At 49.6% G+C, this 22,100-nt stretch overlaps 1 protein-coding gene across 1 annotated transcript in view; it reads left to right on the top strand.

The window, feature by feature from the left end:
* The window catches only part of LOC26533105 (uncharacterized), a 34,760-nt gene extending 33,687 nt beyond the window's left edge, over positions 1 to 1,073 (top strand). Inside the window, exon 2 of the transcript XR_001452598.2 lies at positions 573 to 1,073. The gene's annotated coding sequence lies outside the window, so the exon portion shown is untranslated. The remainder of the gene's footprint in view (positions 1 to 572) is intronic.
* Positions 1,074 to 22,100: the final 21,027 nt, after the last annotated feature.

Genomic DNA, 22,100 nt, shown 5'->3' with positions numbered 1-22,100 from the left:
GCTGCCTGCCTCTAAAGTTGGTGGCAAAGTTAAAATAAATGGCAACTTGGCATTAGAGACACACACACATACAGATACGCAACTCATACACACACACACACACACCCATACCCATACATATACAGATGAATGTTAGGCAGCCGCCATATTAATGGCAATTGGGTGGCAAAGCGCCACCGCTGCTGTCTGTGTGTCTGTGCGTCGTCTGTGTGTGTGCGGTACATGAATATAAAACTTTATTTTTATTTATTCCCTTTTTGCTCCAACCCCACTTCCCCTCCGCCCCTCACCCTAACCGTGCTTGCCCCCAGCCTCCTTCTTGTGGCCGCCACCGCCGCCGCGTCGTTTGCCTCCGCCTTTGCCGCCGCACCGCGCCGCTCCGCGCACATAAAGCAAAATTTATTAGAAAACATTTCATTCTCATTCGGATGCTGTTGCTCTCTCTGTCGCTCTGTCTCTCTCTCTCTCTATCTTTCTCTCCCTCTGCTTCTCCTCTTTAGCTACTTCATCTTCTACTTTGCTTTTTGCATGTTTATTCGCAATTGTTGTTGTAATTGTTTTCATTGTTACAGTGCCTCGTCTCGGCTCGCCTGCTGCTCTCCTCCTGCTGCTGACTGGCTACTCCTTGCCACCCATGTCGCCCCTCCTGGCAGGATGCGGCAGAGGCGCGGTGGTGGGGCAGGCCCCAAAACAAAACGTTGGCGAACGAAGGAGAACAGAACGCTACAAAAATGTGTGTGGCAACATCTTTAACGTGGCTACAATGGCGTTGGGCATAGAATTATTACTCTGACTGTGGGCTCCTGGCTCCTGGCTGCTGGTGTCTATGCTTCCAGGACTCGTGCCTGTGAGCTTCAGCTTCAGCTGCTGCCTGCCGCTTGGATGGGGCATTGTTGTAGGCGTAGGCAGCAGCAACAGGACCCAGGACCCAGGACTCAGGACTCTGGACGGAGGATGAGGATGAGGAAGCTGGCAACTAAACCCCAGATGGCGCACTACACAAAGTTATGATATAATTTGGATTTCTTTTCGCTAAATTGCTTGTACCAACAATAAATATGTATTTATGTTCACTGGGTCCTGGGTGCTGGGTGCTGGGTTCTCGGTTCTCGGTCCTTTGGTCCTGGCTTTGTGTGCGTCTATCCTCCTGTTCCTCCTGCTTGCTACCACCCCACCATAAAAGCTCCACTTGATCTTCCTCCCCGGGTTCCCAAGGCCGGGACAAGGCTCTATAGCGCTCTATATTTATACGAGGAATGCTTTCAGTTAACATTTTTAATAATAGATTAGGAGGGGAGATGCTCCGCCTCACAGGCGATGCCAGAGGGGCGAGGGGAATGGGGAGCTTCTGCCTGCCGCTTCAGAAGCGGGGGTTCTGAAGGATTCCTAATCGAAAAAGAGAGTTCCTTTCGCGACTTTTGCTTTTGAGCCTGTGGCCTATGTCGTTGTCATCCGCGAAATAAAATAAATATAATATTTACATACACATACACATACACATACACATACGGGGTGTGCAGGGAGAGATGCCTGCCACCACCACCCAACTAACAACCACCCACTGCCCCGCCCACCCACTAGTACCCACTACACCCCCCCCCACCTCCCCGTCTTCGCGGGCAGAGCCCTTCAAAGCAAAGCAGCAGCAGCAGCAGCCGAAAAATGTCGAAAAAAAGGAGAATTAAAAAAGGGCGACGCCGCGGAGCAGCAGGAGCGGCAGCGGCAGCGCCAGCAGCGGAGCAGTGACGCCAGCCGCGACGTTGGCTGATTTACATTTTTAATTGTACGTCTAAAAGGGATATAAGAACAAAAAAACCAAAAAACAAAAAAAAGCGGGGATACAGCAGGATACATGTACTCGCATATAATGGCCAAGTTGGTTGGCTGTGGAGCTGCTGGAAGCCGCTTTCATGGCTAAAACTAGCTTAGATGGAGGACACTTTTCCGACATAGCCCTAACCCTAGTCTTCTACCACCTACATCTCGTCGTCGTCGTCTGACCCTTCTTCGGTGAAGAGCGAGGAGTAGGAGCAGGAATAGGAGCAGGAGCGAGAGCAGGAGCAGGAGCAGGAGCAGGAGCAGTAATGTTTCTGCTGCTGGTGTTGCCTTGGCAACGCTTGAGATTAAAAATTAGGCGAAAGGGTAGTTTAGCCTTGCTGCATACCCCCGTCCACCCACTCACACACACACACACAGGCGCAACCATTATGTACAGAGTAATGAAATGAACACACACATTCGCTGGAGGGGAGTGGGAGAGCGGGTGGGTGGGTGGTTGGGTGAGAGAAACGTATTATAAAATGTGAGTAGTGTATGCTAATGGCAAGCGTTTCGCGTTCGTTCACACCCACCCACCCCACACCCCTAAGAACCGTTAAAAAAGAGAAAGAAAGAGAGCGAGTAAGCGAGTAAGCGAGACAGAGAGATAGAGGGATAGAGGGGGGTGCGTGTGTGTTTGTGTGTGTGTGTTGTGCAAAGTAAAAATGGAAAATTTGTTTTTACTTTTTCTGTTTTTCGCTGTCAGCGGCGGCGGTGGGGCGTAAGGAGCTGCGACGGGAGGCAAATGGAGTAAAGCCGGTGACGGAGACGGAGACGGAGCCGGAGACATGCGTGCACACACACACAAGTGCGCGAGAGGGAGAGGGAGAGAGAGAGATGATTGTGTCTAATATATGCATGTATATGTGCCTCTGCCCCCTCTGCCTCTGCCACACACGTCGTTTGCAATTTTTCATTTTAATTTTCATTAGCGTTTTTCTCGTTTTTCCTGCGTGCGGGTACACACATGTACACATGGCTGTGTGGGTGTATGCGTGTGTTCCTTCGATAGCTGTCTTTTCTCCTTTGTTGCTTTTCCTGTAATGGGAAAGTGGTGGAGGGGAAAAGTGGGGCAGCCCGCCTGTGCCCCCCAGCCACAACCGAAAAAAAGGAGAACAAAACCCAAAGCTTGGTTTTCATCTTGCTGCCCCCTACTCTCTGCCCCCTCCCCCTTCCCCCTTCCCCCTTCCGCGTTCTGTTTGGGTGCCGTGCCCCTTGCTTTTACTGCTCTGCCGCTCGGTTTTCTAAAATTCCGCACATGTACTTTGAAATTATGTAATGAGCGTATAAAATGTAAAAATGTTTTGCTGCGCCGCTTAAGTAGTGGAGCGGCGGCTGAGGGGGAGCCGCTGCCAGGGGGAGGGCAAATCAAAGCAGCGACAGCGACAGCAACAGCAACAGCAACAGCAACAGAAGCTAAAGCAACGGCAGCGTGTGGCAGTGGCAGTGGCAACTGAAAGGCAAAGGCAACAGAAAACTTTGCGCTCGCGTAATTTTTCAATTTGGCAGCGGAAATTGCCTAGGGAGGTGTGACGCATGTATGTGTGCTGTGTGTGTGTGTGTGTGTGTATGTCTTAACCCTCATGATGCTGCTGTTGACGCTGACGAAGCTTTTGCCAGCTTCGAGCTCATGTGGCAGCTCCACCGCATGCCCCCAAAGCCCCCGCCCAAAAGCCCATTCCATTCCTTCCGCCCACCGCAGCTGATGCTTTTTCTAATAATTAATTTAAAACTTTTTCTTTTAAAATGAGAGAAGAACCCTTACCCCCACCCTCACCCTCACTCTTAGCCTCGCCCTAATCCCCTACCCCTGCCAAAGCGTTCCCTTCAAAGGACGACCCAGTGGCATATGGAGAAAATGTTTGAAGGAAGGCTCCACTAATTAACAAGTGAACCCTTTATGGAGAATATCTAAGGGTTCTGCTGCCTCTAAAAGACTCTCTAAGGAACCAGCTGTAGTTCTAGAAGTTCAGGGGTCAGGATCAGATCTCATCTCTAAGCAAAAAACGAAAGGAAAGAAGAAGAAGTAGATCTCCTGACTTCTCACACACAAGAACTTAATTAGCAATCGACCTTAGCCACCACATCACCCCACCCTAACAACACAACACCCCACGCCACCCCACGCCACTATTTTGCTGCTACTTTCACCACTAATCAAAAGCTCATTGTGCGAATGGGAAATGGGACAGGCCACAGAGGTCGAGTCCGGCCGGTTGAACCCTGGCATTCTCGCATGCCATAGGCCAGGAATCAGACACATATCAGACGTGCCCCTTGACCCCTTAACCCCTTTTTTAACCCCCTTGCTTAGACCCACACACAGCCGCAGAATTTTTGTCCCAAAAGTGAGCGATTCAAATGCGAGAAAATAATCGGCATTTTATAACACATTATTATAGAAACGGGTGGAAAGTTCAACCCAAAATGGATGGGGTGGTGGTGCCCCTTGACCCGTACAGGGATGGCGAGTGCAGTGTGTATGTGTATGTGTCGGTGTCGATTAAAACATATCCCATTGCTGACAAATGCAAATCAAGCAGATCCGCAATCCTCTCACAACTAGTTGGCCATGTAAATGAGCCCTAACCCCTGACCTGGGACCTCTGCAACCCTTTGCCCAGCAACCAGATAAAACCCCAAGCCGAAGCCCACACCAATACCTAAACCCAAACCCAAACCCAAACCCCTAAACGCATGTGGCAAATCTTTGCTAAAACACTTAACGAGAGACATGGCCCAGACAGGGACAGGCGGAATGAGATGCCCAGGCAACCCCTTTGAATGGGGCAAGGGGCAAACCCGTCTGACATCACACATGAGTAAGTGATAGCGCCGCTCATGAGCCTCTAACCGGGTTATGTCCTGGCAGTGGTGGTGGTGTCCCGTCTCGGGGAGGATGGGCAGGCGGGCTGTTTGACTGTTCGAGTGCCTCGACTGGTTGTTAGATGTCCCCTTTGCTGATGTGATGGCCAAAGAGGTCAAGGGTGTGTGCGTGTGTAGGGGGGGGGGGGAGGGTAGGGCAACGATGATAAAGCTCACACATGCCACAGACGACACATGAGGCATGCTGGTCCCCGGATTTCGGGTTCGGTTTTCGGATTCGGTTTGAATTTGAGTTTTCCTATTTCCATTCCGCATTTCCCATTTTCCCTCCACACTCCTGCTGCTGTTGTTGTTTGCTTGTCACCAATTCCTCTGTTAGTTTCGTCCTTCAGTTTTCCCCGCCGTCTTATCTTCCCCCTCCAAACACCCTCTGTGTGTGTGGATAGACAGACAGACATTCTATTCGTAGTTCGCGCGACAAGTTGTCTGTGGCACAAACGCTTTTCATTCGGGGTAGAAAATGATGAAAATTTCCATATTATCGAAGTTCAAATGACACCAGAGAAAAGGGGGACAAGAAGGGGACTGGGGGCATGAGTGCGAGAAGGGGGAGAAGGAAGCCAGCAGGACAGCGTCAGTCAGTGTGTGATAATTTGTTGATTTGGGCCCAAGCCGGGCCACTTGTTGCATACCCCCAGGCGCAGCAATGGCAACCAGTGTGGCAGAGACGGACATGGGATACGAGAGGGCGCTGGCCGAAGGACGAGAGAGGGGGAGAGGATGGGGGAGTACCGTCTGGGGAGAATGGGGAAAGGGGCTTGCATGTGTATTTTGATGCCGGACGTCAAGGCCATGCCCCAAGACGCTGTCTGCTGCTCGACTCGGGGTGTTGCTGGCCACATCTCCTTCTCACCGTTTCTGTTCTTTCTGCATGTTTGTGTGAGTGTCTGTTTGTGTCTGTCTGGGTGTCTGGGTGAGTGTGCTAATGTATTCATTGCCTCGTCCCGGACAAGACCATCGAGTGGCGGGGCATGCCGCATGCCGCATGCCGCACGCCGGATGCCGGATGCCGGAAGTAGTAGTCAGCAAGCCATAAAAACTTAAGGAACACATACGAGACGAGGCATGGACACACACAAACACGGAGTGAGGGAGAAAGCCAAAGCCAAGGCAAGACGACAAGTGGCAGGAGTCGTCCTTCGGATCAGGAAGGAGCACAGGCACTGCCACAGGAGGATATGTGTGTGAGTGTGTGTGTGTGTGTGTGTGTGTTTGGTTTTTTCTTGTTCTTTTTGTTTGGGCATCGCGTTGACTCCACATATGCTCTTGTGACACACACACACATGCCACACACAGGCACACACAGTGGATGTGGCACAGGACGTTCGTTTTTTTCGGGCTAGCTTCAGGGGAGTAGAAGAAAGGAGGAAAGGAAGGAAGAAGGGGGGCACTGGGTGTGACTTTCGCAGTTCGAGGCTGCTCCTTTCCCTCCCTTCCCCTCTCCATCCACTCTATTCCTTCTCTCCCCCTCACTATCCTCCTTATCCTCTGGTTTTTTTTGCTTTTTTTTTTTTTGGGAGGACGAAGTGAAAGTGAGCCACATGCCAGGACGACAACGACAACGACAATGTCGACGACTTTACTTGTTTGGTCAATTGCCATGTGTGTGAGAGTGTGTGTCTGTTGTGGGTGGGTGAGTGGGCGGGCGAGTGAGACGACCTTGGCCTTACTTTCGCCTTTTGTCGTTGTCGCTGCCGTTGTCGTCCTTGTCGCTGGGCTGAGTGCGTGTGCTTGGGCACCGTCTGCTGCTGTTCTCCCTGTTGCTCCTTTTGCTCCTTGCTCTTATAATTTTATGCGGATTATCACTGCACACCCATACACAGAAGAGTGAAGATGAGACGCGTGTGTTTGTCAGACAGGTAGACAGGCAGGCTGGCATCCCCATGCCCCAAGCCCGATGCCCGATGCCCCATGCCCCATGGCCCATGCTCCAGCTGCCGCCCAAGATGTCGGCTGCTGCTGTTGCTGCTGCAAGGTCAAGTCGCGTCGAGTCGAGTCAACTTTGGTTGCCAGGCAAGGCCGTGGCTGCAGAGAGAGCCACCAGCAGTGTGGGGGATACTGGGGGGTGGCAGCAGAGAGCGAAGCCGGAAGTTAAAAGTCCGTGGCAGCAGCGCTTAAAAAACAACAACGACAAACACTTGAGAGTCGGGCACGGACAGTCTGGATTTTAATTTCAATGCTTGGTCCTGGTCCTGGCTCTTGTCCTGGTCCTGGTCCTCGTCCTCGTCCTGTCTGCCTCTGAGGAGGGGGTGGGGTGCGTGTTGCTTCGCTTGTCCGTGCCTCGTGCTGTGGCATTGTCTGTGTCTGTGTCTGTGTCTGTGCCTGCTTCTGTCTCTGCCTCCGTCTCCGTCTCCAGCTGCTTCTGTTTGTCGACACAAACTCCTTCGCGGTGGCCACGCAACGTCCTTGGCACCCACTCGAAGGAGACGACGAAGGAAAGACAGGGGGGCATGGGCACACTTTTCTCTAGGTCACACGGACACCTGTTGAAGGTCCGAAGGCCCTGTCTGTGAATTTCGAGGCAGGAGACTCAGAGCGAGTCAGCTGTTGCGGATGTTGCGGATGTCGCGGATGTTCCGGATGGGGGGAATGCCTCCAATGCCTGTGCCACCCCCGAGTCCCTCTTTGGGGCTGGGGCATCATTAATTAACGGCTTTGTACGCCGACTCGATACCATTGTCAATAACAATTATGGCCCGCAACAGACCAGCAGCAGAATGTTGCATGCAATATGAAAATATAATTTCTGCCGCGCGCTCTCATGTGTTTGATTTTTTATTGAAAAACTTTGAGACTCTCGAAGTGCAGGACATGGAAATGCAATAAAGCAGGTCCCCGCTCCAGCCCTCAACTCATTAATACCCATTCCCCTGCCCCCCCTTTCTGAGCCCATCAGTGGCTTGTGGGATGTTTAGTGAAGCTGGGGGCTGCTCTACCCCCTTGTCCATCGTCCACCTGCTCCACTACCACTGTCTGTCGCGTGGCATCTCCGTGTGGCAGCTAAACTTTCCTACGAAATTACAAGCTCAAATACGCCGCAGGGGCAACGATGCAATAACATTAAAAACTCACACACACACACACACACACACACACAAAACACATCACGAGTGGCCGGGAAATGGGAAAATTTTAAAAATAAGAGAAATAAGAGCAAATGAGAAATGGCAGGCAGCGCGGCTTTCAAACAATAGCATAAAAAACTATCAAAAAACTGACTTTTCTACAATTTACACACATGTCCGAGCACACACACACGCACACACAGTGGTGTGTGGATAAAACAAAAGGCAATAGCAAAGATACAGATACAAATGCAAAATGAGTGGGAAAAAAAATGTATAATTATTTTAATACAAAAAGCGACAACAAAAGCGAAAATTGCATTAACAATGCAGCGCGCGCGATGGCTCAAAATCCCTTCGTACTCAGATACCACCCCAACCCCCACCACCACCACCTCTGCCACTCTAGCATTCCCCTCCCACAAAGTAGAACAAAAAAATATATGTATTTATATACATGAAATGTAAGAAGAGAGAGAAAGAGGAATAAAAAAAAAAATGCCGCGCCAAATTATATTATAATTATATTTAAAATGTTGCCTGCCCGACGGCCCCGCCGACTGCCACGCCCCTATCCTGCTGGCCATGCCACGCCCTCTCTCCATGGGAGAGCAAAGCCAGCGGAGTAGAAAAAAATTACTAATAATTTTGGCGAAAAAACACTTTAAATTTCGGTGTAGTACGACGTACACGGAAAAGACGAAAAAAAAGGAAGAAATTGTAGCTGAATCGAAGAAGGAGCGGAAGCCGATGATGGAATACTCTGCCCCACACGGATCTCGAGGATGAAATTGTGATAAGTTCGGAGCTTACTCGGGCATTGGGTCTTCAATGGCAAACTTCAATGCAAATCATTCAGGCGTTCGTTCGTTTGGTACACAAAGCGGCTTCTTGGCGGGACAAGAATGGTACCTCCCTTCTCGTAGGGTACCTCCGAAGTCAAATCTGCTGGGGAAGGAGCTGGGGAACCCCTTCGCGGTTTCAGGGTATTTAAAAAGGAGAAAACGAAACGAGATTCCGCACAGCACACGCTCTCGAAACTGTTCAACATAAGCCCTGCCCTGCCCTGACCTGACCAAGCGATCTGAACCAGCCCTTCTCCCTGTCGCCGTTTCTAACTTTGTGGAGGGAACGCGCAAAAAAGCGCATGGAGCATTATATGCATCAAAACAGTGGCAACAACAATGACATTGACAACAATGGAGTAGCAGGAGTGGCCAGTGGCATTGGCAAAGGGGAGGAAAGGCAATTGTACGGTTAACAAGCGAATAAATTTCGAGCGCTTCGGGAATATGTATCACGTATACGCCATGTGTGTAACACCGGGTCTGCCGCTGCCGCAGTGCAGCCAAACAAACGTTTAGACGAGTCTCAATGTGTGTGTGTGTGTGTGTGTGTGTGCAGGGAGAGAGAAGGATGGACTGGCCAACAGCCAAAAACTGTGGCGCTAACTATAATTTGCACTGGTTACTGTTGTTGCCATTTTAATTTCATTTGCAATACCCCGGCCTGGGATGCAGAGGCATTTTGGCTGTGGGAAAGCCCAAAATTAATCATCTTCTACTGTAGTAGAGTAGAGGGTATCCACGGATTCGATGCACATCCGAAATCCTCAAAAGTCTAGGGCTCTATTCGTGCCGTTTCGTCGGCTTAATTTCGTGCCTTTTGCTTGCTTTTTTCAATTTATGTGTTTATTATTTTTTTTAAGTCGCATTTAGTTGTGCCGAAAAAAAACACACAAAAAAAGGAGTAGGGCCAGGATCAGGACTGCATTTTTCTCCATTTGGTTGGGTCCTTTTCGGCTTTGGTATTTAGACAAAAACCCAATTGCATGCCTAACTGACTTTGGCATAGACAATATGCAGAATATGAATGGTAGCCGTGGCCGGGCACCCTCGTCGTCGCCCTCGCCCTCGCTCTCGCTCTCGATTCATGCCTCAATTTATTACAAATGAAATTTTGTTTAATTTTTATTCGCACATGCCAGATATCGTGGATGGAGCGTCAGCTGGAGAGGCAGTCGCAGGAGGAGGCGGACCGCAATCTCTCCTCTTCTCACATGACGTCTATTCACTCGCTTATCGAAGATCATTCAGGCCACTCGTTCCATGATAACACTTTAACATTACGATGCGGCATTTATCTGGCAGTTATCTGGCAGTTATCTGGCATTTATCTGGCAGCAGATGCAAACCCACAAGGTCACAGCGACGACCACGACCAACGGGTTATCCCTACCGTCTTCCATCTTATCAAAGGAAGATCTGCAAATATTGGCCTTAATCAAGCGCTAGGCAGCACCGATTGGGGACTACTTTCTTAGCCACTAAACCATGACCCCGCATATGATCTGCGATTGCAAAGCTCCAGTAAGGTTTTCAAAAGTAAGGGGCAGCTCTTGTTGACGACGTTCGCGTTCACATGAACGTTGCTTCAGATGCTTTTCCATTGATCTGAGTTTTGTATCTCCAATCTTCAATATGTGGAGCGGACGCCCACAGACCAACTTCATCCATGTGGTAAAGGTCGCCGCGGTGTCTTACATGCCCCTCAAGGAAGCTAATGCGCTCCAACTGGCTACCAGCTCGAAGCCCGGCGAGGGTGGCATCGTCAACCTGAAGGAGTAGAGCCAAAGCTTCTCCCCGAACTTCTTCGTCTGGGCGGCCTTCGCCGTCATGACCCTGCCCTCCCTGGCCATCCCCCTTGGCCTGTGGCACGAGCGCGCTGGCAAGACCAACAAGCACTAAGACTTTTTTTCGAACATTACAATTCCGTAGTACAATAAATATATTGTTGCCTTAACCTCCAATCGATTCCATTTGCATGCGCTTATCCATCCCACCACACATTTAGTTTGAAATTGTTACTGGGGGAAAAGGCGTTGAATCGTTTTAGGTTTGATTCGAAGGCGCTTTGAAAGGAGCAAGAATAAAACTAGACTGGTTTTCTAAACAAATTAAATCAGATTTTCCGATTACGAAAGACAGTTCTTCTACATCTCAAATCCGTTTTTGAATTCCCCGAACTTTTTAATTCCTAAAATCCTTAAAATCTCAGAAATCTGAGAATCTCAGAGTCGGCTCTGTCTCTGCCCTGATATCGATTTGAATACGCAATAAAAATTCGGCGAAAACTTTTGTACTACAATTTACTTAATGCAAAGACACAGGCGGCGGCATAGCCACCAGTCCCAGACCCCGTCCCAGACCCAGTCCCAGTCCCACTCCCAGTGTTTGCCACCAACTCCCCTTTATCTGGTAGTTACCGCACATTGCCAATCTTTTTATATGTATATGTGTATGGTTGCTCCCCAGTAAAACATTTGCAAACTTGGCTCCTTTTCACTCGAGATCCCCTGCTCCTTACCGCCCCAACCCCTCTATCTATCATTCCTGCTCCTTCTCCCTCTTTCTCCTTCTCTCTTTCTCTTTCTTTCTTGGTGTAGGGTCGAACTGTAAAATTTTGTGTCTAAGCGCAAAACAAGGAAAAATAGAGAAGAAAAAAGCGAATAAAATAAATATAGAGATGGAGAAAAAGGGAAGCACTCGTGGTGTGGGTGGTGGGGTGTGGGAAAGGGGGAAGGGGGAGTGTGCATCTGGTGCTGCTTGTAGGGCTGTGGGACAACCTCCGCTCACAACAACCGTTCAATCAACACCCCATTTGACTAGCAACAACAACAAAAAACAGCATCGACGACGACGGCATCCAAGACGAAAGGCGGAAGGCGGAAGACGATGATGATGATGCTGCCGATGCCATGAAGCGGTGGAGTGAAGTGGAGGAGCAGCTCCAGGCACCAGGCACCAGCCACCGCCGCGAATATACACACACAAACACACACACACACAGACAGACACAGGCACAAACACTATTCTAACGTTTCGCGGGAGCTATAAAAATATTTTTTAACATTTCTCGCGCGCGAAACATTTTCTTTCGGGTTTTTCGTTTTCCTCTTTCGGGTTTCTGCTCCTTGGAGCTCTCTCTCTCTCTCTTTCACTCTCTGCGGCGTCTGGGTTCTAACCCTGGCCCTGTCCTTGCCCTTGCATACCCCCACCGACCCGACCAGAGCCGCCCCCCTACTGCTTGGGCTGCTGTTCCCCGCTCGCGTTCTGGAATGGAATGCCTCTCGTAGGAGAAACTGTTAGAGCTGCGAAAGTTTGCGTCTGTTTGCCTTCACAGTGTGCTGCGGCTTCAAGGATGGGTGGGGGGATGTGGGCGGTAGTGGGACTTGGGGCAGGCGTGAGGAGTGAGGCGGCGGTTGATGTTGTGCCACGAGAGGGGTTAGAGCGTTTGTTCCGCTGCTTTTTGCTTCGTTCTCTGACTCTGACTTCGACTCTGTCGCCGTCTCTGACGTAGAGCGGCAACATAATGAGAGGCGCCTCCATGTGATGGTGCTGTCTCTTTCACTTGCGCCCAAAATACACAGCAGAAAAGAAAGAGCGACAGCAACAGCAGCAACAACAAAAAAAAAATATAATAATAATAATAATAATGAAAAGTTTTATGCATAGAAAAGAGCAGGCAAAAATATTGCCAAAAAACGCAGAAGAAGGATGGATGGAAGGAGCGCCAAACACAGCTATACGACGGTGAAGGGGAAGAGGAAGATGGTAGTAGGTGGAATGGGGGAGTGGGAAGGGGGGTAATGAATTTGAATCTAAACTGAAAAATATAGAAGCGTCCCCCCTGGATGGATGGATGGATGGATGGATGGATGAATGGTTGGGGTCCTCGGGGTGGAGAGTCCTTTGCCTGACTTCGCTGCACATTAACTCGTCGCCCCCAGCCCCAGCCCCAGCCCCGGCCCCGGCCCTTGCCCAACCGACGGCATTTGCGTGCCCCTGCACCAGGCTCCCCCCTCGCTCAACATAAAGAAAGTTGTAACTATGAAAATTTTATAAATTCCGCAGATTTTCTGGCGCTAAGAAAGCCGAGAACTGAGCAACGGCTGAGGAGTGGGCAGGGTGGTAGGTGGTAGGCAGTGGGGCAGGGACAGGGGCAGGGGCAGGGGCATGCTACGTTGGTTTGTCGGCGGTTGTCGGTCGTTTGGGACGGTCCTCAGCTGGCCTCTCCCTCTCCTCCCGCTGATGAGCAGAGCAGAGAGCGGTGTGTGGTGGTGGTGGGAGGGGGGGGTTCTATGTTCCTGCTGGGGGCTGCCTTTGATAATGTGAGCGTTGGCATTTCAGTTGGAGTCGCGTCTCCAGTTCTCCCTACCTCCCTGCCGCTCCAATAGTTTGTAAACTTTCGCAGCATGCAGCGGGGTGTGGGTATGGTTATGGGGAGGGGTATGAGGCCTGAAGGAAGGGGGAATGTGATGAAGGAATGGGCCACTCGAGAGGCGTTGCTTTGATGCGATTGCCATTGCCGCTACTGAAGCGGTAGAGAGTCGTAATACTTAGCAACAAAACAGTTTTAGTATGCAAGGAGGAACGGAACAGAACGGAACGGAATGAAATGGAGAGGAGAGGAACTACGGGGATTGGAGTAAAGTGAAACGGAATAGATTGGAGTGGAACGAAAAGTGATTAGCGCTAGAAGAAGGATCGAGAACTATCAGAGAGCCTCTTATTAAACTGCTCTTCAAGGAAAACGAAATCGAGCATAAAAAACGGAAAGAGACGTCTGGAATTGTAACTGATTAAGAACAGTTTACGGTGATGGAGGATTGGAACTGAATGGAATGGAATGGAATGGAATGTAATGTAGTGATGAATAGAACAGGAATAGGATCAGAAACACCCTTTAGAAGCAATGATTTGAGGGTCGACTGGTGGGGGGAGGCCCCTCCATCACCAGTTATCGAGTTCTCCAGCTCGAAGTAGGAGTTGCTTTGATTTAATCAGTCAAAGAAGGTGCGGTGGCGGGGGCTGGGGCAGTGGTTGCGACGAGGGTGGGAAGGGGGGAGGGTTAAACAACAAATTCAAATTCAATGAAAGTTAATAAGGATGTCTGGCTCTGGTCCTGGTCCTGGTCGTGTTCGTGGTCGTGGTCGTGGCCCTGGCTGTGGCGCTTCTTTGGCAGCCGATTGAATTATTTAATAAATTAATTGCGCAAATGAAGTTCTCGACTCGACTCGAGTCGACTCTCGGCCACGCCCACATCCCATCTGCGGCTGATAAAGCAATTAGGCTTCGAAGTTCGTTCTTCTTAGCCTTTTTTCCTGTCTGTTTGGGGACGGACTGGCCCTCCCCCCTTCCCCACTCCACATATCGATGCAAGATGATCGATTAGGTCCTACTGCTCCTTGTGAAAGCATTGCGATGCAACATCCCAGGGATGCTGCAACGCCAACCCCTAATCTGCATAGAGCGCGTGCCACAACTGGAGGAAAAAACTTGAAAAACTAAAACGCTGTTGGTGATAGCTCTCTCTCTATATATATAACAGCCTTCTCGCTACTTCTTTTATACACCCCACCCCCCACACCCCACCTTCAGCGACGGCCCTTTTCAGATTCCCATTCAATAGAAAAAATAAAAAGAAAAGAAATCGATCGATAATTTTTAATGTAGTCGTATTTCTTTTTAAGCACTCGCTTGTACCTTTTTGGCTGCCGCTGCCGCTGCTGCTGCCGCTGCTGCTGCCTGTCGCCCCAAGTTTTTCCTCCACCCCCACCACCACCCCCAACCCCACCTACCCCAGCGTTCAGTTCGGTTTTCCTTCCCTTTTTCTGCTGCTTCGTTTTTTAATATTTACCCAATTCATCAAAAAATAAGTAATTATAAACTTTTCAGTTTTTCTTCTGCCGTCTTGCGTCTACATACATATACATATACTCTATCGCACTCACTCTTACCCTCCGTATCCTCCTTGGCCCTATCTTCGTCCCGCTCTATCCTTCATTCTCTATGTGAGCATTTCCCTTTTAGAAAACGCTTTCCTTGCCCTTTTCTGACTGTTCACACAGCTTCGATGTGCTGCCGCCTTGCCCCCCTCCAGCAGCAGCGGCAGCGGCAGCACTCACTCAGCCGCTCACTTCCCCGTCACCCCCGCCATTCGGTAACCCCCCACAAACCCCCTTCCATGCTGGTTCGCGCAAAGTAGAAAAAAATTGGAAACAACCCCGAAAAAAGAAAGTTTTTGTTGTATAAGCGAAAAACTAAGCTTCTATTCAAATTCTACGCCATCGAGTGCTTCGTTTTTATTATTCATTCATTCCCGTTCTCGTCTCGTGTCTCTCTCTCTCTCTCTCTCCCTGTCTCTTGCCCTGTCTCCCGCTCTGTCTTGCTGCCTTGCCTCGTCTGTTGTTGTATTTTTGGCACAAGCAAAATGAAAGCACAAGGAAAAATGGGGAAAAAGTAAAAAGATGAAAAATGTAAAGAAAGAGGAAAGTTTCCGATTACAGTGGAAGGTTGTTGGGGGGTGGGTGAGCGGGTGAGTGGGTGTGGGGGCCCTGTATTGTAGGCTCGGCACAAAGCCAAACACTAGTCCTCAACCAAACCCCACCCTCCCGCTGGTCCCAACAGCAGCAGTGCCAGCAGAACAGTTGTGGGGGTGGAATGAGGAGTGCTGGAGTGCTGGAGTGGTGGAGGGGGTGGCAATACACGCGCGTCTTTTGAGCATAAGTAGAATATAAAAATTTTGCGATTATGAATTTGAATAAAAACGATACGAAGTACGCAGTCGAGACGCTGTCGAAGTCGCAGTCGCTGTCGCCGTCGCAGTCGCTGTAGACGCAGCTGCTTAACAATGTAGGAGTTGCCGCTGCCGCTGCCGCTGCTGCTGCTGCTGTTCCATGGCTCCCATGCTTCATGCTCCTTGGGTGGATTAGAAGATGCTGCTGCTGTTGCTCCCACTGCATGGTGTAGTTGTAGTTGCCAGTTGTCTGTGTGTGTGTGTGTGTGTGTGTACTTTTTTTATTTCGACTTTTTTGGTACATTACATTTTTCATTTACTCCTGCCTCCTGCCTCCTGCCATACCCGTGCCACAAAACTGTCTCCTGCCGCTTAAATCACAGAAGGAAGAAGCATTGACGATCACAGAAGCTATGTTGCTGCTGCCACTGCCACTGCCGCTGCCTCAGCCTCTGCCTCTGCCGCTGTCTCTGCCTGGGCATAATAATAACACAATCAATAATAAGAGAAAGAGTGGGAGGAGAAACGTGGCAGGCAAAGGGGGGACAGAGGCAAAGAGTCAGCGCTGAAAGAGCGCAGGAAAAATGTGAAATAGTAGTAAATAGAGGATTGCTGTATTAGAGGCTTGTGCCGCGAGATGTGTGCGTCGGCGGTGGCACAAAGGAGTGGGCGGAATAGGAGGAGGAGTGGAGGCACCCCAGGAGTGGTGGTGGAGGTGAAGGTGGAGGTGGAGGCAGCCAAGACAAGGACAAGAGGCAGCAGCAGAAGCGACAGCCGACAAGAAGATGGCGGAGTCGACGACGTTGGCAAATGTTTAAGCTAAGGATTAATATTTTTGCTCCGTTTTTTTCTTTTTCTCTTTTTTAGAATTTTGTACTTACATGGCTCTCCCCCCAAACCACCAACCCCTAGCCTCTTTCGTTTCCCTTTCTAAGAGAGTGTATGTGTGTGTGTGTGTGTGTTTAAGTATTAAAAAGAGGCAGGAACTTGTTAGGGGCATGAAGCGTGGGGGGGGGGGCAGGGGCAGATGTAGCAGAAATCTTTGTAAGCAGTTTTCACTTCTGGAAATTTCTTTTTCGCCGCCAACGCAAGGGGCAGGACGGCAGGTCGGGGCGGGGGTACGGTGCGACGCAGACGAAATGATGAATAGAGTTACTCAAATACGAGGAGAGCAACCAGGATGCCCGCATCTGTGTGTGTGTGTGTGGCAGTATCTGTGTATGGGAGTGTGTGTAGTTCAAACATGTTTAAAAATTTCTATAACGTCTCTGGCTTTGATAAGCGGAAGCATCAGCAGCATTGGGACTGCAGAGTGGGAGAAAGTGAGGAATGGGATGCGATGCGATGGGTGGGGTGAGGTGGGGTGGGGTGGAGTGGTGTTGTGTTGTGTTCGGAGAAGCTGAAGATGAGGCTGAGGCTGAGGCAAAGACTGAGTCTGGCAGCAATAACTTCTAGTTCGCTTTTTTAATATTGTTTGGATTTGACGTGGTAAATGGGTCTCTGGCTTACATCTTTTCCTGGTAAGCGGATGGGGGAAAAGCGCAATGCTTTTCATTAAAATTTTTCCCTAGTCATTTGACATTGTGTGTGTGTGTGTGTGTCGGGAAAGGAAGCAAAGGAGCAGAGCGTAGGAGCACAAGAAGCTGTGACTTGGAGAATGATTGATAGCAGAGCGCCTTCCGGGATGTCATTCGCCTGGATCCCCACTTTTCCCTGTCGGTGGAGCAGTAGCGGAAGGAACTGGAGTATCCCGGATAACAGATAGCCGAATAACCGATAACAGAAAACAGGTAATCGATAAGCGGAGGGAAAGCAGTCGCCATTGGTTTTCTAAGGCTTCCCCCCCCTGGAGCACCCGCTACACGAACTGATAAGCAAGCGATCCGCTTGTGTGCACGAGATACTAATTTTAGCTTTTGGCACGACTCGATCGTTGAACTTCACTTATCAGTTAGGTCGGTCGAGTGACGGGGATGCGGGAATGCTGGAGTGCGGGAGTGCGGGGACTGTGAGCGGAATCGGAATCGGAATCGGAGCTAAGGAAACTTCTAATGTCAGAGAGACAGACGAGTCGGCGGAGTCAATGCTCTTTGCACTACGTCTCACATTGGGATGATATGGTCTGGCCGTGAATCACCGTTTTTTTTTTGGCCAAGTCAATGCACCGATCCATCTAAGCAGCACCCTGTACCCCCCGGTCGCAAAAAGCTCTTCCTCCCCCAGCCCCAGAGCGTGCTCAAAAAGAGCGAAGAAGAACGTAGAACAGGAGAAAAAGCGAGAGAGAGAGAGAGAGAGAGATTGGAAGAGAGAGCTTTGTTCGGACTTGAACAGTTCTGCCGCTGCTGCCCGCTGCCCGCTGCCCGCAGTCGCTGCTGCTGCTGCTGTTGCTGCTTAGTGAGATCACCGCCGAAGCATGCGAGTCTATACACGAATGAGTGCGAGTATGTGCATGTGCATGGGCCCACTCTCTCGCATTCGCATTCGCATTCGCACTCGCACTCGCACTCGTACGCACACACGACTGACTATCGCTCCTCTCTGTTTAACTTGTTTGCTATCTTTCTACATCGTTTGTGTTGTTGCTGCTTCTGCTGCTGCTCTGTCGTTGCCTTGGCCATGATCGTGCGGGTCAATGACTGCCAAAAAAACACACAAAGTTGTTGTGGTGGTGCTGCTTCTGCTGCTGCTGTTTTGTTGCTTTTTGACTTTTGTAGCGCACAAAACTGAATAGTCATACCCACACACATACCACATAAACATGCATATTTATATATATGTACATATATATGATATGTATGTATATATAGGCATGTACATATGTATGTGTGAAGGCATACAAATGTCGTTCTGGTTTTTGTTTTTGGGCCTGCCTGCCCGTCGTCCCGCTTCCTTGTCTGATTCTGATCGTTTCCTATGCAGTTGCGCATTTTTTCGTAGGCGTTTGCTATATGCTTAAGGGGGTAGCGGGTAGCGGGTAACGGAGGAGGGTATATAATACTTATAAATATGTGTATACACACACACACATATTATATGGTGTATGAAACAAAGTTTTTGTTTTGTTTTTTGCCAGTTTTTAGTTTGGCCTTCCCGTCAACGCTTCAACGCTGTGTAGTGCTGTGCCCTGTCAGTGGCAGTGGCAGAGTGGCATGGGGCAGTGGCCGTTGCTTGTCATTTAATACCCGAAATTCTAGTCTAACCGGATACAAGGTTCGCTGCATTATTTTGCATTTGCATCGCATACACCCGCCCCGACCGCCACTGATCCGCAGATCGGACACAAAATATAAAACAGTAACAAAAACAAAAACACCACGCTCAGAAAGGGGGGGGGGGGCTGTGCAGGGAGCAGGGAAACACATCTAATGGGAGGCTAGCAGGGATCTTACATGTACAATGTACAAGTTAATCAAGGCTCTCCCATGCGGCGGATACTTAATAATTATTTTAATGACAGTCCTCGGTCTCAATCACAGCTCAAGGAGAGGAGTAGTCTGTGCGCCATATGCTGCCTGCTCATCCGATCATCCGGAATTAGTCGAACTCCGGCAGAGCAGCAAAAGATTTGTCCCCCCTCTCCAGCTGCTCCTGCTGCCGCTGCTGCGTTTACCCCTGCCCTTAGCCCATGCCTCGTAAAGTGGTTTAAGAGCCGATCCTTGGGGTACACATATGTATGTATGTATCTTTGCACTTGCACTCAGCCAACGAATCATCTCCTTCTGCCTGTCCCTTTCTCTGGACTCCCTTTGAGCCCCCTGTGCGACCCATCCCCCTGCAATGCTTCTTTCTGCGTCTTTTACAAGTTTTGCTTTCTTCGCTCCCCTTAACCCCTTTCCGTTCCTTTCCTTTCCCTTCCCCATTCCCCTTTCCCCTTTCGTCGCATGAGTAATTTGCTATTTGATATTTTTCGTACATGTACATATGTGTGTGTGCGTGTGCGTGTCTGTGCCTGTGTGTGCGTGATTCGGTTTCGGGTTTTGTGGACTTTTTACTCCGAGCGTTGGAACGTCGTTCGAGTGGATCGTCGTCGTCATCTTTGCATGAGTGTTCTCCTCTCCCACTACCCTTCAGTCCACCCTGCTCTGCACTTTTTTTTGGCCACTGCAAGCTCGCTCTCTCTTCCTCTCTCTTTCTCGATCATCACTAGCACACACAAACACACACACGCATACCGAGTGAGAGAGCAACGTTAAGAATCTCTGGAGTCTTTTGCAGGCAGATTTTAGCAGTTGTTTTGGTTTTTTTTGGCTTTTGTTTGGATTCCACTTTTTTGTTTGTGTGTGTGTGGCTCTGTGTTTTGTTGTTTGGGTCATTGAACCGCTCTCCAAAAACTTTTGCTCTTTGCCTAAAAACAAAAAATTGCAGTCCCCAATTTGACAGAGAGAAAGAAAGAGAGAGAGAGAGAGAGAGAGAGAGGGAGGGACTGCGTGAAATTTTCTTTGGAATTTGTTCGCTTCGTTGCGATCGAAATAAGTGGGGGAACTGGAGTGGTTGGGGCTGCCAGGGCAGGGGGAGCGACAGGGGTCGGGTGGACTTTTGGGTAGATATTTCCAAAGTAGGAAGTGAAATTTTATGAAGAAAGCACCCAAGAGTAAGGGAGAGAGTGCAAATCAAATGCACTCGCTTAAGGGACAATGCGATCTACATATATCCCAGCACCAGGCCAAGATCTAGATCCAGGATTACGCTGCGACATGCAGCGTGCAACATGAAGCATTGGGACACAGTCATCCCCAGCACCATGCCCCATGCCCCATGGCCAGCCCTCGCTGTACCGTGAATTTCATTAACAATACGCGCCGCTTAATTGATAAGCAGCGATTTAGAGCGTGTGGCATGCAAATTGATATTAAATGACGGACATTAGTGGTGCACCACTGCCACTACTCCTCTCCCTATTTAGCTGGTTCCCTGAGGTTCCCCTTCGAGTCCACCAAACTTTAAATGCTCCGCGTTGGACCATTTAGATGCTAGAGTCGAGTGGCAGTTGGCCAATTGACTCCTGGACATCCTGGACTGCCCCCAATCATGCTAGGCTCCATGCATATCCCCATCCCTCCAAGCCAGTTCCTATACCCATCCCCATTCCCATTCCCGTTGCCACATCTCCATCCCCACATCTACACATCTACATACATCCGTGTCGTGTCGCTGGCAAACTTTGTTGACTTTGTCTGTGTTTGCATTTTTGCATTTTTTGTTGCACCCCCAAGTGCGAGTGTGTGTGCGCTTGTGCGTGTGCCTGTGTCTATGTCTATGCCTCGTGGCGGCTGCATTTAGGTGCAGCCATACAGCCATGAAGCCATGGAGTCATAGAGGGATGCCCGCGTGTGCCCGCGTGTGTTAAGCGCCATTTTAGTTGGCTATTTTTGTAGCATGCTCCTGCTGCTGCTGCTGCATCCTTTGGCTTCCCCTTGTGTGCCTTGTGTGCCTGCAGTACTCGCGCGGATCGTGGGTCGTTTTTTTTGCGACGCAAAACGTTGCCAAGTGTTAAAAATGATAAAGTAAATGTTTTGCTTCCTCTGGTTATTGTTGTTATAACTTTGTAATTTCTGACGCCAAACATGAGCTCAGAGCTCCTCCTGTGATTTGTGGGTGTTGTGAGGGTTTTGTGAGGGTTCGCCCAGGGATTAGGTGGCGGAGTCCCTACGCGCGCCTTGCAATTGTTTGGGCATGGCATGCAGATGAGAGATTAAGTCAGCACGTACCTGGGGGATCCAGTGTTTCCTCCTTTCAAAGACGTTCTCCTACTTCTCGAAGTATCTGGGACTCTAGCTCTATCTATAGTTCCGCCGCCAGCAGTCGAGGGCAATCGTTTCGATGATCGTTTGATTGGTTGCGATATTCGTTGGATTTGGTCGGATTAGATGCACTTTTGGGGTCTCTGTTTTCTTTGAACTTGTTTTTTGCTATCGATAATGATTTGAATCGATTACAATTTGATTGAATTCGGATGGTTGTCTGTTCTGATGGATTGTTTTGTCACTTGGAAAAAAAGGAGTTTTCTTAGCACTTGAACAAAAAACGTCGATTGGCGATTGGCAATTGACGATTGACGATTGGCGATTGGGGCGGCCGTTGCTCTGGGCTCACGATGCACGCTCCACGCTCCACTGTGGGGTGCGGCAGATTGTTTCTGGCATTGCACTGGAGCGTTCTATGTCCTGGAACTTGCCCCGAACTTGGAATAGCACTGCACTGTGTGGTGTCGGTGGCTGCACTTTGGGGTTGACTTTGACTTTGACTTAGGTCCTTGGGTTCTTGGGTTGTGGGTTTTTTGACTTGGTTTTTTTGAGTGTGGTTTTAGTTTTGGTTTGCTTTTGGCTTTTGGCTGTTGGCTCTTGGCTGTTGATGTCGGTACGACGCACGTCCAATCCGATAGCTAACTGATGTTCATCTAAATGGATCCGAGGAATACGAGGAATAATGTTGCCCAGAAAATGTGTTTTTGGAGATCAGCGTCGACGCTGGTAGTCGTCGTCGCAGACTTCGGCAGAATTTTGGTGGTGCTGCTGCTACTTCTATCTATCTATGTGTATGTGTATGTGTGTGTGAGTGTGTGTGTTTACATATGTGATGGTAAGTGCGTGTGTGTATGTGTGATGGCCTGCAGTTGTCAATGCTCCAACGGCAAAGTCGGTTCTGAGCCGCTGCACCACACGGCCTGCACATAATATGCAGGCGACTCCATAATGAGGACCGACCCGACCCGGCCAGCGTCATCATCACCATCATCATCATCAACGCCACACA

The sequence above is a fragment of the Drosophila pseudoobscura genome, chromosome X, assembly GCF_009870125.1.
Source record: "Drosophila pseudoobscura strain MV-25-SWS-2005 chromosome X, UCI_Dpse_MV25, whole genome shotgun sequence".
NCBI lineage: Eukaryota > Metazoa > Arthropoda > Insecta > Diptera > Drosophilidae > Drosophila > Drosophila pseudoobscura.
Note: the sequence above shows the minus strand (reverse complement) of the source record. Positions and strands in the feature narration are given on the sequence as shown.